The following is a 16,979-nucleotide window of genomic DNA, read 5'->3' as shown; positions in this document are numbered from 1 at the left end:
TTAAATAATCATTGTAAAGCATGGATTTGTGCAGTAAGTTTCATAAACTTTTAAAATTAGGGAAAATGAAAAAATCTACAAACATCAGGCTTTCTTAAATTCTAAATTTTTAACACTTAGATTTCATTTAATTGGATCTCAGAACAATGTATATTCTCAAAATATAAAGTAGAAAGTTATTACAAATACCAACTTTGGTATAATACTCATATATACTGATTTCACTAAACATTTTGTTTTTTACTTTGTTTTTATAATTAACTTTTGTAAGTATCTATAATGCCCTAAAATTCAGACATCAAAGCATCTATTTCTTTAAACTTGTTAGTTATATTTTCAATACATTCCCCAGCTTTTAATTTTATCCCATCAATTACAACATAGTCCTCTTCATAGTGCTTTCCAACTGGACTGCTTGCAGAAGCTCCAGGGCTCCATGTCGATAACTTTTCTCCTGCATTTATTTGCTCTCCAAATTCCTCTTCAGACTCAGCTAGTGGTGCTGTGGGTTCTAAAGCTCGCTGTAGCATTTGCTCCAGTTCTTTTAGTAAAACTTCTGTCTCAGAGACAACCACATTTTCCTTTGATAAGGCATCGTCTGAACAAACATTTTCAAAACAGCATTTTGAAATAGCTTTCCTCTTCCTTTTCCTGAAGTTGGGCTTTATCTTTTCAGTATTATTTTTGGAAATTGACATCCTTCTCTTGGCCACCACAGCAACTTTGCCAACAGCTTTGGATTTATCTTGTTTTGATAGGCAGCACATTTCCAGTCTTTGCTCAGAACATCCATAAAGATGATATGCTTCTTATAGTGCACTTTTATACCACTTCTTTTTATTTTTACATTTTCCTGGCCTGGGCTCAAGCAGAGGGAAGGCAGAGAGGACTGGAGACGCTTGGGGAGAGTTTGGCGCGGTGGCTTTGAGGGGAGAACTGGGGGAGCAGCCGGCCGGGTCCCAGTGCTGACTTATCCCCAGTACTGCAGGCAGGCCATTTCCCTCCAAAAAACGCTGTTAGTTTTAAGCTAAGAGCCTGGCAGGTGTATGGACAAAGCCACATTATACTTAATGAGGGAGGGAAGAAAGGTCAAGGAGTGAGAAAAAAAGGACCAAATCAGAATTGAGGTATTTTTCTCAGTTTCCTTTCTAGTTCTAAAATAATAACATTTAATGTTTAGATTTTATTCCTTTACACTCCAAAAAAATCATTGCCAAGAGGTTCAAGGCTTGGTAAATGGGTGAAATATTAATAAACAGTTTCAGCAGAACAAGAATGAACCAAACCGCCAACCTCCGGCAATCTACACTGTAACAGTCAAGTCAAATACTGAACTGGAAGGCTCTCGGCCACTGCGGGGGCGAGTATCTGTGCTGGGGAGACAGGAACCTCCATCCAACCCCTGGAGCTGGGGAGCCAGCGGCTGACAGACTCCGCCCCGCGCCGTCACGGGAGGCGGGGCGGCGCGCGATTGGCTGAAGCTCCGGCTGCTCAGGAGGAGCCCGGCGAGAGAGGGAGGAGTGGGAACGGGAAGGGGAGGTCAGCGGCTCTGCCTCTGCCGGGCTGGGCTCTAGCTCTGGTAGCTGAGTTTGGGAGCTGTCTGGGAAGTGACTTTTTTTTTTTTTTTTTTTTAAACCCCAAAGCAAATGGCTGGCGCGGAAGCATAACCCGTCTCCACTCTTCGGATCTGTGCTTGGTTCTTCTCCTGCACCCGGGGACTCGGGACCGTCATGCTGTGATGTGTGCCGAGGGAGGAGCTGGTAAGGCTGGAGAGCGATTCCCTTCGGCTGTTGCCCGCCTTCTGTTTCACTATTCACCCTCTTCTCTTCGTTCATTCTGTCTCTCTCTTCCCCTCTTCGTCCCCCCTTCCCCCAACAGTTGTGTTCAGGTTTGACGAAGTGCCTCAGAACTAGAGTTTAGGGCTGTTGAACTTTTTTGTTTTGTTTTTCTTTTAAGAAGAAGCATACCATTTTCAGTCACTTGATTTCAAAAGAGGAATTACTTATTCATTTTGAAATACAGCAGTTTAAAGCAATTTTGGCTCTGTCTCAAAGCTAATGAAGAGGATGGGGATCGATAAACCACGGATAGATTCTTGAGGGGGAAAAAGGTGTTTGTGTTGGCGCTTGCTAAGAAATAGTTTTTCAGGGAGGGTGCAAAACAAAGCCGGCACCCTTCCCAGCACACACTATAACTTTGCAGAACTTAATTGTTGTTTTGGGGCATCCTTCATTTTAAATTATAAACACATAGTCACACTCTACTAAATACAGCAGAGGACACCCTCCAATGTGGATTGGCCTCCCTGTGCCTTTTGAAAAGGATGTAACCTATTCTTAATCATAAGGGCATGTTAACACGGGCATTTAGAACGTTATCTAAATAAGAGCAAAGTTTTTTCTTGCTTCTTTTCACCCAGTTCTTTGCAAGGAGAAAAACAATTCCATAGTCCGAGAGCACGCCTCTGACTAAAATCAGCCTTGAAAGACGGACCCACAAGGATTGACTCCTTATCCACTAATATGTATCATAGACTGTATCAGAAAAGTTAACTCCAGAATAGATCATTATTTTTAAGTTGGGCTAGGTCACATTTCTATGAAGAGTACCATGATAAAAAAATCTTTGTTGACTTTTTAAGAGCAAGTGTGTAACACATAATCACTGTAACAGAGTAAGCTCATTCATTGTCCTGGTGTGAGTCCCCGCAACAATCAACCCAAGAGGTAATGTCTGATTATTCTGGAATCTTTTCTATTTTCAGTTCAAACACATACTACATATCTTTGTGGAGATAGTTTGTTTTTATCAAAATGAGATCATACAATACTATTGTGAAAGAATTTCAATCTAAAGTGAACCAGAGTATATAACATGGAAAATCTTATGCGTGTACCCTCAGAAAAACAAAACTCAAGGACTGAGAGGTTGATTTCCTGTAAATGCATGGTTTACAGAAAACTGATAATATCAGAATTTCCTCAAATTCCTAGACAGTTTTGCTCATAAAGCATAATAAGCTTATAAGCCTCTTTTCCAGAAGCATGAGCAGGAGATGACCGGGCTGGGTTGGCCTCACAAAATAGTCCAAATTGAGCTTTGTTTGTATGAGGAATTTTCAAAGCTGGTCTCTATTTGTTTTGATTTTAACAGACTCTAACCCAACTCTCCCCACTTTTTATTCCCTGCCCATAAATACAGTCTACCCCAGACTCTCCCCACTTTTTATTCCCTGCCCATAAATAGAGTCTACCCCAGACCCTCAGTGGATTTGGCTGTAGCTTGCCACAGTTTCTGTTACAAATTGCAATTCCTCTGCTATCCTCCATTAAACTCATCTTTTTTTTTTTCCCTGACAAACTTTAGCTTGCTCCTTTATTTAGGTCGACACTATAAAGGTTTCCCCAACTATCCGAAAGTAAAACATTCCTATGAAACCTTTCGTAAGCCAAAATGGAATAAAGCAAAGGAGCACTTAACATTGATTTATATGGGAAAAAAATCAGTTGCCAGACTCAAAGAAATAACCTACCAAATCATACCAAATACTCTTAATGACGTCCATTTTACACTCATGTAACACCCTTACAAGCACTCAGGATTTTCTGATACATTAGGACACATCTTGCTAATAGATGCACAGTATAAACCAAAACAAAGCACAGATGCTGGTGGACACAGTTCAAAGCTCTGGTGGCTTGATGCGGAGTGTAGCTCCCTGGGGAGGGGCTGGCAGGGCCACGCTAACTGCTTGGGGTGCCACGGGTTCTATTTTCCCTTCTCTCCTTTTTAAAATTTTTATTTTGGTAGAAGTCAAAGTCCTCTTTGATTTCAGTTAGCAAAAACAGGTACTAATGTAGGTCTTTTGTAAAAATGAGTGGTGTAACCCAAGCTTTTGAAAAGCCGGGGATACCTGTATATATTGGAAAGCAATAACATTCAGAAGTTTTAGGGAGTTTAAATAATAATAGTGCAACGGCTACTTTCACATTTGTTGCATGTATGGAAAGGATGGAGAGTCTAGGCAAACTAAAACAGGATGTCAGGAATGTTCGACCTTTACACAGCAAGAACCGAATACCTTTGAATACAATTACTTAGTGACTAAATAGAAATTGAATAGGATATCATTTATTTTGATGCCAGTAAAATGAAAGAAATGCTCAGTATTTGATTATAATTTATAATAGAGCAAAGATGACTCATTGTTAAAACAAATCAATTTTAAACATTAAGAGGTAAAAAAGAACCACATATTCAAGCCTTTATTAGATGTTTTTAATTGTCTGATCTAGTTGGAAGTATTTTTTTAAATGAACGAAAGTCAAAGAAAATCCTACAAGCAATATCATGTAAGGATTCTTAAAACCCAACGCATTGGTGAAGGAACGTTTAATAGCTTGTCAGTGCTTGAAACAAGGAGACTCGATTTATCAAGTCTTGGAACAATCATGTGTGAGGTGGATGCTCTCATTGTTCCTGGTCAATAGTTATTATAGCAGCTGAGCAGCTTTCCTTATCACCTAGAAGAGGTTTGTTGTGAGTATATTCTGTTGGAAACGTTATTCCCTTCCTATTATCTTAGACAGATTTGCTTAACTTCAGAAATTATCTAAGTCATAGAAACAATACTTGCAATGAAACTAGTATCACTATTGGAGTGAGAGGTAGTAGTGGTACTATTTTCATAAAAGCGTTGTGGCCTTAATGGAATCTTTTTTTTGATGCTCAATGAAGAGTGGAGTCATAGAATTATTTGAAGTAATAATATGGGACTATGTACTAAAACTTGTAAATATTCATAGCCTTTGACTCATAATCCTTGGTCTAGAAATATACCCTAAGGAAATCATCTGAATTCTATATGAAGATTTATAAATATGTTCATTACAGTGTTATCTTTGATATGGGAAAAAATTAAAAACAAAATCCCACAATAACAAATGTTTAAAATAAATGTTCTCTATATCTATATTGATAAAACTTAATTTCCAAAATATTCTTTTAATTTTATGATTTAGAAAGATCTTTTCAATGTATTGAGTGAAAAAAAGCAAGATTTAATGTCATTATTTTGAATATATAGAATATAATTTTGAAATATACATATAAAATATTGCTTGCTCAAATACTTATTAAGCTCTTACTATATATATCATGTATTTTCTAAATTAACAAATGTTAAAAACATTGAACAAGACTGTTGCACTTCCTATTTACATACAAGTTTCTGTTTGTATCAGTGGATATAACCACAGATATATCACATACAAAAAACATTGGTTTTCTAGTTGGTAGAGTTATAGCTTTTTATTGTCAATATTTCCCTGATACTTCATATCTTCTACAGAAACTATTATTTTTATAATCACAAAAATACCATTTTAAAAAGTCACCAAGAAATACTGTTACCAAAATTTAAAAGACTGACTCTAAGCTCTGTATTTTATATGCCAGTATGCCCTTTACAAAAGATACTATAAAAAGCGGTGAAAGATTGATCAACACCCCTTCAGAAAATGATCCATAATGAAAAACAGACATAAGTGGGTAATTCACAAAGGAAAAACAATTTTGACTTTTCTAAGGAAGCAGGGAGAGGGGTGTTCACCTCCCAATATGGGAAAATATTTAGCGTAGAAATGCGTTACCACATTTTCATACATCACATTAACAAACATGGAAAACAGCTCAAATGTGAGGTTGTTGGGAAGACTATTTAATAAACATGGAAAAATGTTCATGATATGAGGAATTAAAAAACTAAATTACAAAATGATGTCCTATCTTTGGAAAAATTCCAATGATTATGTACAGAAACTACTTTATTGGTGGAGAATAAACCAAATGATAATAGTACTTATGCTTGAGTATATATGATTTCTATTTTTCTCATGATATTACTCTGCAGGTTAAAAAATTTCTACAGTAAATATATTTTAGTTATCAGGAAAAAAAATCACTATCCTAGTAAATTAATTTGTCCTAGAATGAAGTGCACATAGGCAATATTGCCCCTTCCCTCCTTCACAGAGCCTCAGCAATCTCCTTGTATGTAATTCCATGTCATGTGTCATTGTTTCTGAATTAATTTTCTAGTGAGAACATTTGCTTTATATCAGAAATCACCAGCTAAAATTATTCTAGTCACATTCACTCTTCTGCCTCCTGCTGTTTTCTAAAATAATAAGCAGTGTTGGACTGATTTGAGCTTTATTCCTTTTCATTTCCTGTTGATCACATCTGCTCAAGTCTCATGCTGATAGACCTTAATTAAATATTCCTTAATTTAGTTTTCTAAAATCTGCTTATACCATTTAAGGTCTTTCTGAATGGGGAAGATGAGTACACCTACATTTCTGTTAGAAAAACAAACTAACAAAATTTGAACTCTATGTAGGATAGGTAATAAAAAATTATACTATCCTGGTTATGAAAAGGAAGGTGGAAATCAGTTTTAAATTATTCAGAAATGTTGGAAAGTCTTTAATTTATAATACTTATAATTATTTAGCACTATTTTTAAACATTCTCATTACCCTTATGACTACAGTAATTTTGAAGGTTATAGTTAAAAATATTAATTATAATATCCTTTGTTCTTCACTGAAGTCTTTTCCTAGAGAAGTGTTCTAGGGTGTTTCATTACAAAGATTCTTTATTTACCTGTGATGTCCATCAGCCAACGAATCAGTATTTCTACCTTGCTGTAATTAGAAAAATGCCTGAATCTGAAGCATTATTATACTTTTAGATTCCTAAATCAAGGACTGAGAGAAAAGTGAAATGCGTTTAACGGGGCAAGGAAATTTCAAAAAGTAATTCTTAACTTTGAGTCCTAAATTGGCCTTCCTTTCCCATATTGTCGCATTTCGTTTGAGCTATGCTAGTGCAAAAGAGGGTATGTGGTGGTCCCCAGTTCCCAGTTTGTCACATATGTTTTGCCTGTTTTTCCTCTGATTTATCTTTCTTATCTTTAAGAATACCTGGAATATTTTGTAGTAGGAGCTCAACAAACATTAGTGGGGAGAATGAAGTTATTGAGCACTTACAGTGTGTTAGGCACAGTGCATTATTTAATAATCCTCTTCATAAAACTATGAAGTAGGTGATGTAATTTCCATTTACAGATGTGGAAACTGAGGCTTAGAGAAGCTAAGAGCTTACAGTAAGTGGCTGACTGTGAATATGACTCAGTATTAGTATCACTTGAACTTGTTAGAGCTTGTGTTCTTTCTCCTGCAGATACATTTGTTGCTGTTTTGAAAACTGTTTATAGCTTCTTATTCAAAATGAATGTGTTTTGGAGAGTGGGTAGCATTGAATAACTAATGGAATTGACCATTTACCATAGATCTATTTTATAATTTCATTGAACACTATCAACTCCTTTTATTATTATTATTTATTGTTTTTCTGTTACAGTTGTGCCATTTTCCCCCATTGCTCTCCCCTGCCCCACCCACCTCCCCCCTCTCCCACAGTTAGTCCCCACCCTATTGTCCATGTCCATGGGTCATTTATTACTAGGTCGGTGACTAGACCCTTCGCCGTCTTTCCCCTCTTTTCCCCCTCCCCCACCCCTTTGGTCACTGTCAGTCTTTTCCTTGTTTACATGGCTCTGGTTCTCTTTTGCTCATTTGTTTGTTTTGTTAATTAGTTTCCTGTATTAGGTGAGATCATATTGTGTTTGTCTTTTGCCACCTGGCTTATTTCACATAGCATAATAGTCTCCAGTACCATCTGTGTTGTCGCAAAAGGTAGAAGTTCCTTTCTTTCTGCTACATAGTACTCCACTGTGTAAATGTACCAAAGTTTTTTGATCCACTCATCTACAGATGGGCACTTAGGTTGTTTCCAGCACTTGGCTATTGTAAACAGTGCTGCAATGAACATAGGGGTGCATAGGTTTTTTGAGTCAGTGTTTCAGGATTCTTTGGGTATAATCCCAGCAGTGGAATCGCTGGATCAAAAGGCAATTTCATTTTTAGTTTTTTGAGGAAATTCCATACATAGTCCCTCGCTATATCATGGTTCACTTATCGTGGCCTCACTGTATCTTGGGATTTTTAAAAACATTATATTTAATTATTTATCACGGATTTTTCGCTATATTGCGGGATTTTGCGGTACTGTATACGTATGTTGTTAAAGTTACGTAGGTTTTAGAGTGTAGAATAAATGTAAGGTTCCTACTTCGCGGGGGGGTCTGGAACGTAATACCCACGATACGTGAGGGAATACTGTACTGTTTTCCATAGTGGCTGCACCAGCCTGCATTTCCACCAACAGTACACTAGGGTTCCCTTTTCTCCACTTTCTCGCCAGCACTTGTTAAAGAACATGCAAATAAATGGAAGCAAATACCATGCTCATGGATGGGAAGAATTAACATCATTAAAATGTTCATACCACCCAAAGCAATTTATAGATTCAATGCAATCGATCCTTATTAAAATACCAATGATATATTTCACAGACCTAGAATGAATACTTCAAAAATTTATATGGAACCAAAAAGACCCCTAATACCCTCAATTCCTTTATAATACAATTTGCAGCTTTCTCCTGTCCCTTATTGGTGTTTATATATTGTACTTAGTATTACTTAACTTACAGGCCTTGGGACAATTTAAATATATGTGATGAGACAGTTTAAGTAATTGACATATGTAATCTATGCTTTCGTTACATTAAGTCATGTGATGAAATAATTATTAGCTATTGTAAAATGATACTCTTCTGTGGAATAATTTTAAGATTTTTTAAGTCACCCAAATGTTTCTAGAAGTGAATATTTACATAATTTTTAGAAACTTACAAACCTTGCATCCATTATACTGAAATATCCTGTTTGTAGATCAACTAAAGTAAACCCATCTTCATCATATATCCAGTAATGAATGCCTTGTACTTCAAAGAAAAGATATATGATTTAAAATTTTAGTCTTTGATGTGTTTGATTCATATATGTAGTAATCTGCAAGAGACCTTTAGAAAACATTTCATGTAATCTATTGACTTAACCTTTAGTTTTATAAATGTATATCATCTTTCAGCAGCTAAATTCTTTCCATTTTGCTATAAATAACATCACTTTCCTATTTAATTTTTTTATTCCTCATTTTTTAAGCATGTTGTTGTTATCATTACTTTTGCTTTTGAAAATTTTTTGTGGTTACTCATCCAGAAAATAATTTCTTCATTTTATGTATATAAAAAAGTAATTTCATTAATTATTAAGACAATTAGATATTGTTATATCCATTGAGAGAGAAATGATTAGTTGCATAAAAACAATATTTAATGATAACGAAGTTATAGAGAAAATATATTTAGAAATTAAAAATAAGTCTTTCCAGAGCACATTTGAGGTGCTTAAGTCAGTCCTTCTAGAAACTGGTGTGTGTGTGTGTGTAGAGGGGGTATAATCTCTTTTCCCAGGCTCTCCAGGGGATTCTGATCTATGCTAATTTGAGAATATAGGCTTAGGGTAAAATCCTTGGTAGCAGGCCATATTCACTGGATTTTAGTAGGCAGGTGCCTAGTCTATTTGAAAAGGCCTCCATGAAAGACAATACCTTTGACTTTCCCACATGCCATTTAAAATACTTCTGTGTCATCACTGAGCTGACATCAGAGGTCACTAATTAGAGACAGAAAACTTAAAAAACAGTATAAAAAGATAAGGTTTAGTACTTAAAGATTTGTTGGCTAGTTTTATTACTTATTTACTGGCAACAGAGTCTCTTTCAAGGCATAATTAAGCTAAACATTTCTGTTAGTGTTTCATAAGGAAAAAAAGTTGGGGACATTTCCCCCATCCTTTGGTATTGGGTAATTTTTTGGAGGATGATTAAGGAAAGAAATATGAATCCTTATGACTCTTCAGCAGAGAGTTTGTGCCTAGGGAATCAAGTTTTCTTATCAGAGGTCCTGAGTGTCTTTGTAGAGGTGAGGAATGATGGACTTAATTCATTCTCTATAAAGTTAAAATCCCAACATAGAAGTATTTTCACAGTGCATCTGTATACAACTTGGGCTATATTCTTTTAATATATTTTGTATTTAGTCAAAGTATGTTATTTAGATAAAGCCTCTCATTTATTGCTGGTAATTTTATTTGTCACATCTCTTTATGCTACCAGGCCCATGCAGTCACTTCAGAATATTGTAGATTGGTCATGTTATGAAGATACGTATTAGTAATCAGCAGAAAGAATCTTGAAACAGTTTCTAAAGTACGAATTGAGAACCTTGACCTAGAAGTGGTTTTGTTCTCCCCACTGACTTAAATTTTCTAATATAAAAAGTAATGAAGATGATAGTTAAAAAGCATTAACAGACTTGTTTTTGAGATTTTGAGATTACTTTGCTATCTAGAGATGTATATGCCCTACCTATGTTTTACTACAATAATTATCTGAATTTTCTTTTGCAGGATATCATTTAAATTCTATTTCACACCCAATTTTCATAAAGAAGACAGCCTTCCAAAACTGTCTGGGCATTTAAGTTAGCTATCTCTTAAAATTCAACCAGCCATATCGATGAGATATTTTTAGTAATTGTCTTTTGCATAAAAAAGACCTGAAGGCTTTAGTTGGCTTCTCAACATTTTACATTACATTTAAGACTTCTTGGCTGGTACACACATATTTACCTTTTTTTCCAGCTTTAAAATTCTGAATTTTCTATTGCAGTTGCTTTATGTACTAAACTATGGTTTTCTTGTTTTCTCTTAAATAACATCAAGTATTATTAATATGTACACATGCTGTTTGTGGATTTGGATATGAATATTCTTTTTCAGTGTAGAGGCAACATGCTTGTCTTGCATTTTATCAGGCTGTTCTTAAAACAAAATTCAAACAAATAATTGTCTTTTTCCTACATTTTAAATGTAGAAATAGTACATTATGTTGTGTGTGCTTTTCTCCACCAAAACCATAGGCTTTGAGATTTAATAAAGTTTAGAGATTAGAGTTTTGAAAGTTTTAATTGAAATAAAGATCTGTTTTCTAATTATAAAGTAAATATATATGGTCACAGTAGAAAATGTGGGCAGTTACAAAAGGTATCTAAAATTAAAATTATCTATTAATATTCTGTCTCAAAATAACCAGTGTAAGTGTTCTAAAAGCATTTTGCTCCAAACTTAAAAAATATATAAATAGTTTACATATCTATGCTAGTAATTCTCATACTTGTCTACAGGTCAAAATCATGGTTTAAAACCTTGTAAACTTCAAGCAATTTTTGTTCACAAAATTCATTGAAAATCATTTTTAATAGCAGTATTATTTTCACTTAGATATATCACCATTTAACAATTTCCCATTTTGGACATTTGTGTTAGTGCCCTTTCCAATGCTCAGTTGGTCATCTTTATACTCAGAGCCAAAGAGGATGAACATTTTTAAGGCACATAAACTTTGACTGCTGAAAAGGAAAAGCAGCATAGACTCTCTCCCCCAGCACTGTGTGAAAGCTTGCCTTCACTGAACATTTTACAAATAAAGAAACTCTTACATTCAAGGCAAAAAATACTAACTCTGCTTTAATTGCTTTTCATTGGTTACTAGTGAAGTTGAAAATATTTTTTCCTATTTATTTGTAGTTTGTCAGCTCTGTGGGTTTTCCCAAGTATGTTCTTCTTGCAAATATTTAAACCAGAAATGAATACTTCCTAATGTTGCTTTTATAAAGGAAGTGTTAATGTAAAAAGTAGGTGTTTGGGAGTGATATTAGGATGAAACTAAAACAATAAGACAGATCCTCAAAATAGCTGTGAAATTTTTAGCTGAATAAATCTTAATTTTTTTTTTATAATCTAAGCATGCTATTGTATAAAATTCTAGCATACATCAAATCTAGTATTCGAATTGACTTAAGTAATTTATGGCACATTCATAAATAATGATGCAGTTTAGGAATTAATTTTAAAAACTATGTATATATGTAAGAGCAATAAAATGGCAGTAGAGAGAACAGCTGTGTTATTTTATGGGAGCTGCCACTAACTTGATGTGTAATATTGGACAAGTCTTTGTCTCTAAACCTCAGCATTTTTTGTGTGTGTATAAATAAAGTATTTTGTTGGATATTTAAATCTTTTTCCAGCCTTAAAATTCTGAATTTTCTATTCCAGTTGTTAAACTTTATTATCTTAAAATGCTTTTCCTACCTGGCATAAATGTTGGCATTGAATGATTGATTAATAAGTGCTCTCATAACAGTAAGATTAGCTGCCATTTATCATCCTAGTATATGTCAGGTACCTTGCATATATTCTCATTAACTCCTCATGGCAAACCTAAAGAGTAGTTATTATATATTTCCCTGATGGGGAAACGGAGGATTATACAAAATACTATTGGGGATGAATGATTAGAACCAGGATTTGAACCCATGACTGACTGAAAAGCTCCTCTCTTTCTACTCTGCTACCTACCTCTCTCTTGAACAAAACTGGGGTGCCTTGTTCTAGACCATGGTTTTTAGCATAGAATTATTGGCATTTGGGGCCAGATATCCTGTGCATTATAACAGCATCCATGGCATCTATCCATTAGCACTGACCCCCTCAGTTGTGATAACGAAAAATGTCTCAAGATACTGCCAAGTGTGCCCTGGTGGGGGGCGGGGGGGCACAGTTGTCTCCACGTGGGGACAACTGATATAATACGAAGTAAGTCTGAAACAAATATAATTGTTATCTATGACTAAGGTAAGCAAAAGCTGTAGGCCAACTAGGATTTCAAAGGTCAGCATAGAATTTGATTAAGTAGAATCCCAGCAACAAACCCCGCTCCATCATTGTGCAATAATTTTTCACACTTACTGATTGCTTGGCCTTTAAACTCTAAAGATTTTTTTTGTTTGTTTGTTTGATGAGTACTCACATTCCTAGGATGCATAGTACACCATCATGTATCTGACTGAACATTAGTTGATTTATTTAAAAATATTCATTGTGTACTTGCCATGTGTCAGGAACTGCCCAGTTTAGTATTAAAACAGTGAAAAAAGTGGTCTTGTAGGGGAAGCAGATATTGAATAAGTATATTTCATTCTCCTTTCTTTATCTTTCTAATAACCTTTTAAAGCAAACCTGTAGGATCAATCCACTGTGTTTACCATGTTTTACATACACATACACACACACACACAGCTTATCACAAAGAGCTAGATTTTGTCCTCTTTTATATGAATAAATAAAGATAGCAAACTAGACAATTTGTGTTCTTCTGCCAGCTTAAAAAGATATTTTGGCTCTAGTTTTCAAAATGAGCACTCAGAACTTACTTGTTTACCTGCTGGTTAGTGTTTAATGTTCTTGGTGTTTGCTGCTCTGAAAGATGACCATAAACATATTAAAGCCTGTCTTGCAAGGATTAACCTCTGAGGAATTTCACGTAATGAGGAAATCTGATGAAGTTCATACCTGATCCCTATACTGGACTGTGTATTCTTTGAAGGTGGGAACCACAGAGTTGACATGGGACATTTCATCATTTTGACCGCAGTGCCTGGGAAAATGCATGGCTGACACATGGTAGCCTTTCCATTGAGGTCATTAATTCAGTTTATTTATGTGTTCATTAACTCTTCTAAGGTAGTTGGAAGTACGAGTTAAGTTTTGATAAAGGCAGATATTTGGGCAGCCAAGGGAGATCCAAACCTGTAAAATTAGACATGAGCATTCAAAACGAGGAAGTCTTCAACTACTGGAAGAAAACCTATGAATATGCTTCTGAAGACTCTCAAGGCATCACTTTATAGAGCACTTTGCAATAAGTAATGCTAAGCACATTGGTGCTGAATTCTCAGAGAAGAAAATTTATTTAAAATGCTGTGTAAAGTAGAGGAAAATTGAGAACACATTTATAATGTTCCCATCCTGGATGAAATTGTTTTGGTACTTAAAAAGTAAAGCTTAAGCTATCTGGGGAAAAAAAAAAAAAAGGTTACTGAGAAAAACGTCTTAACAGTGAAATTGAAATCACTGGCTATTTTTAAAAACAGATTCTGCTTGTTTTATTTCCTCTTTTATGTCTTCCTGTTACAGTCTTGTTAGTGGCTATTGTAGGATGACATGCTATAGACCTTAATATGAACTGTAATAACATGCATAATAAAAGCTGTAACAATGTATCATGGAATAACTAAGCATGTATCACTTCTAGAGCCAGTGTATATAAGATTGTCACAGATAGTCTGCATGTAAGAGAGGCGTTATTTAATTCATTCGTTCCTATATTCATTCCACAAATACACATTGAAAGTCTACTGTGCCTGGTACTTACTGTTTTAAGGCGAGGCTATATCAGTGAACAGAAAAGGTCGCCATTCCTCTTCTAATGAAGGGGGAAGACAGCAGAACTGAAATACAAAAATAAGCATGTTATTAGTGAGTGCTGTGAGTTCTATGAAAAATAAAACAGGGAAGGAACATAGGGGCAGCTGAGACAAGGCTGTGCAAGAGTGGGGGGAAGGAGGGGAGGTAAAAGATTGAGAAGACATTGGGACGCAGATAGTGAGGCACTGGCAGCTGCTCTTATAACTAAGAGAAGAGCCTTTAGAGAGTTTTAAATTGTGGAAATGTCACATCTAACTTAGGCTTTAACAGGGCCAGGTGATAGTATTGGACTAGGGTGTTAGTGGTGGAAGTGATGCCAATTTATGAGATTCTGGATATATTTTAAAGGTAGGGGGCCAACAGAATTTCCTGACTGCCTGTGTGTGGGTTTTGAGAGAAGACCGGACTCCACGATGATGCAAAGGCTTTGGAGCTGAGTGTCTGGAAGGATGAAGCTGCCCTCAGCTGTCGGGAGCTCCCTGTTTCTCGTGTTACTGTTGGGAGATGGGCTATCTGGTTGGCAGTCAGAGATATGAGTCTGAGGTTTGGGGAAGAGGTCTGAAGGCTGGAGGATAGTTACATAGGGGTACCTGTAGAAATTCTCTTTTGATGATTTTAGTTTTCTCAGTAAAATAGAAACAAGTTCATGAGCAGAAAGAAAGTTGGGAGGGAGATATGAAGTTAGAGGCGCAGGTATGAAACAGTTGCCTATTAAAATGGGAAAGCAAAGAGCCTAGAAATTCTGTATGATTGCAGTTGACATGTGGGGCCAACTTGAAGTTCATGGTCAAGAATTTAAAGTGACACTGATCAGGCACGTTGTGTGTTTCTCTTTTGGTGCTTTCAACCTATAGGTACTGGAAAAGAGTATATAGGAATTTGATGTAATTGATTTGACTAAAACTAGGGTAAGGGCTTTGCCAAGAAAAAAGTGAGAGCGGACCTAAGGGATAGAAAGAATGTACAAGGAAGTGATAACAGTGTTGACCATAAAATTAAAAATGTGTAAGCAGGGATATGAGGACATGCAAGAAGGAGGGGCAGTGAGAGATGATAGGTCAGTTGCTTATAGGTTCCTGTGGGGTCAGATGATATTGAAGTCAGACTGAAAGTGGATCATTTATTTTAAAGTACATTTTATTTTTATATGTTAAATTATATTTCAGATACATGTAAAGACCTTTCTATTGAATGCATCTGATGACTTTTAAAATTAAGTAAATAAAAATATTTGAATTAGTAATTTTAGTTTTTCAGATGAAGTATGTCTTTAGTATTTTCCTCTCTAAATGACTTAAGTTTAAATCTCATACCAACCCTCACATTCCCTGATAGGCTGCCAGAAACTATGTGCCTCCTACCAACTTATTGCTTACATGTTTCTGCCCTAAATCAGAGTCTTCTGCTGGTTGCAGAGGCTCTCACTCCATCAGACACATTTGGATTAGGCGTGGGTAACCATTTGCCAAGTTGCGTCACTGGGTGAGTTTCTCAATCACTCTGAGCTTCAGTTTGTTTTCATCCTTAAATGGGGATATAACTATGTACTTTGTTGTCAGTATTAAAGTTAATGTGTATTTCTCCCAGCACAAAGCTCGGCATGTCTTTTTAATGGTAGATATTGTTATGATCTTAGGTTTGTTGAATTAATAATTGTATTAGAGTTGAATAACTGAATCTCAAAAACTTGCTATTCCATCATTTCAGTAAAGTAAGTTTTTGGAGTATCTAGGATTACCAATGTCAGACATATTATTAAAAATCGCTATCATTAAAATTTCAATATATGTTTATATATTTTCAGCTAACTTAAGTATAGACTGCGCTATATTGGTAATTTACCATGAGTATGGATGAGATTTTATTTTTTAGTTTCCAGTAACATGGAGAGACACGCATACCACTGTGACATTTTTTTCTGCCTTTTTGTTAGCTTAAACGGGTTTTGAGTCTAAGCATTAGCAAAAGGTAACTCAATTGGAGGTGTGGTCCCTTCAAGAAAAAGCTGAGATATATTGAAGAAGAGAGATTATAAAACTTTCAGTGTCTGGATGGACAGATAAATACTTAATTCTCACACGAGAAAATAGAAGAATCTCTTTATATTTAACATATCTTGGAAACATTAAGAATGAGTAACTTTCCCTGGCTGGTGTGACTTGGTTGGTTGTAACTGAAAGGTGGCAGGTTTGATTCCCATTTGGGCTCCCTGCCTAGGTTGCGGGTTTAGTCCACCGACTGGGTGCGAGGGATTCCTGGTCCATTCACATACATCCTGGGTGCATGTGCAGACATCACCAGTTCACACGTAAGGGAGGAAGCCAGTTGATGCTTCTCTCTGGCATGGATGTTTCTCTCTCTCCCTCCTTCTCTCCCTTCCTGTCTCTCTAAAAAAGCAATGAAAAAATGTCCTCGGGTGAGGATTAAAAAAAAAAAAAAAAGAATGAATGATGACTTTTCCCAGTAGAAAGCAATGCATTGAGATACCAGAGTCATCTTTTATACTTATGTCTTCTTTCAAAATAAACATGTAATTAAAAATTCTAAACTGAGGGTGGAGGGTGTCTTCCCTCAGTCTGAGTTAGAGGCTGCTGCTATGATGTAGAACAGTGTCTTT

General features: G+C 35.7%; 1 protein-coding gene and 1 pseudogene across 2 annotated transcripts in view; one reads left to right on the top strand and one right to left on the bottom strand.

Moving 5' to 3' along the window:
- Positions 1-244: 244 nt before the first annotated feature.
- Positions 245-1,835, bottom strand: LOC150020166 (zinc finger CW-type PWWP domain protein 2 pseudogene; annotated as a pseudogene).
- The window catches only part of ATP10D (ATPase phospholipid transporting 10D (putative)), an 81,636-nt gene continuing 66,279 nt past the window's right edge, over positions 1,623-16,979 (top strand). For both annotated transcript variants that reach the window (XM_090266914.1, XM_090266915.1), the window contains exon 1: positions 1,623-1,760. The gene's annotated coding sequence lies outside the window, so the exon portion shown is untranslated. The remainder of the gene's footprint in view (positions 1,761-16,979) is intronic.

The sequence above is a fragment of the Furipterus horrens genome, unplaced genomic scaffold (genome assembly GCF_987537825.1).
Source record: "Furipterus horrens unplaced genomic scaffold, mFurHor1.1.pri manual_scaffold_2, whole genome shotgun sequence".
NCBI classification, from domain to species: Eukaryota; Metazoa; Chordata; class Mammalia; order Chiroptera; family Furipteridae; genus Furipterus; species Furipterus horrens.
Note: the sequence above shows the minus strand (reverse complement) of the source record. Positions and strands in the feature narration are given on the sequence as shown.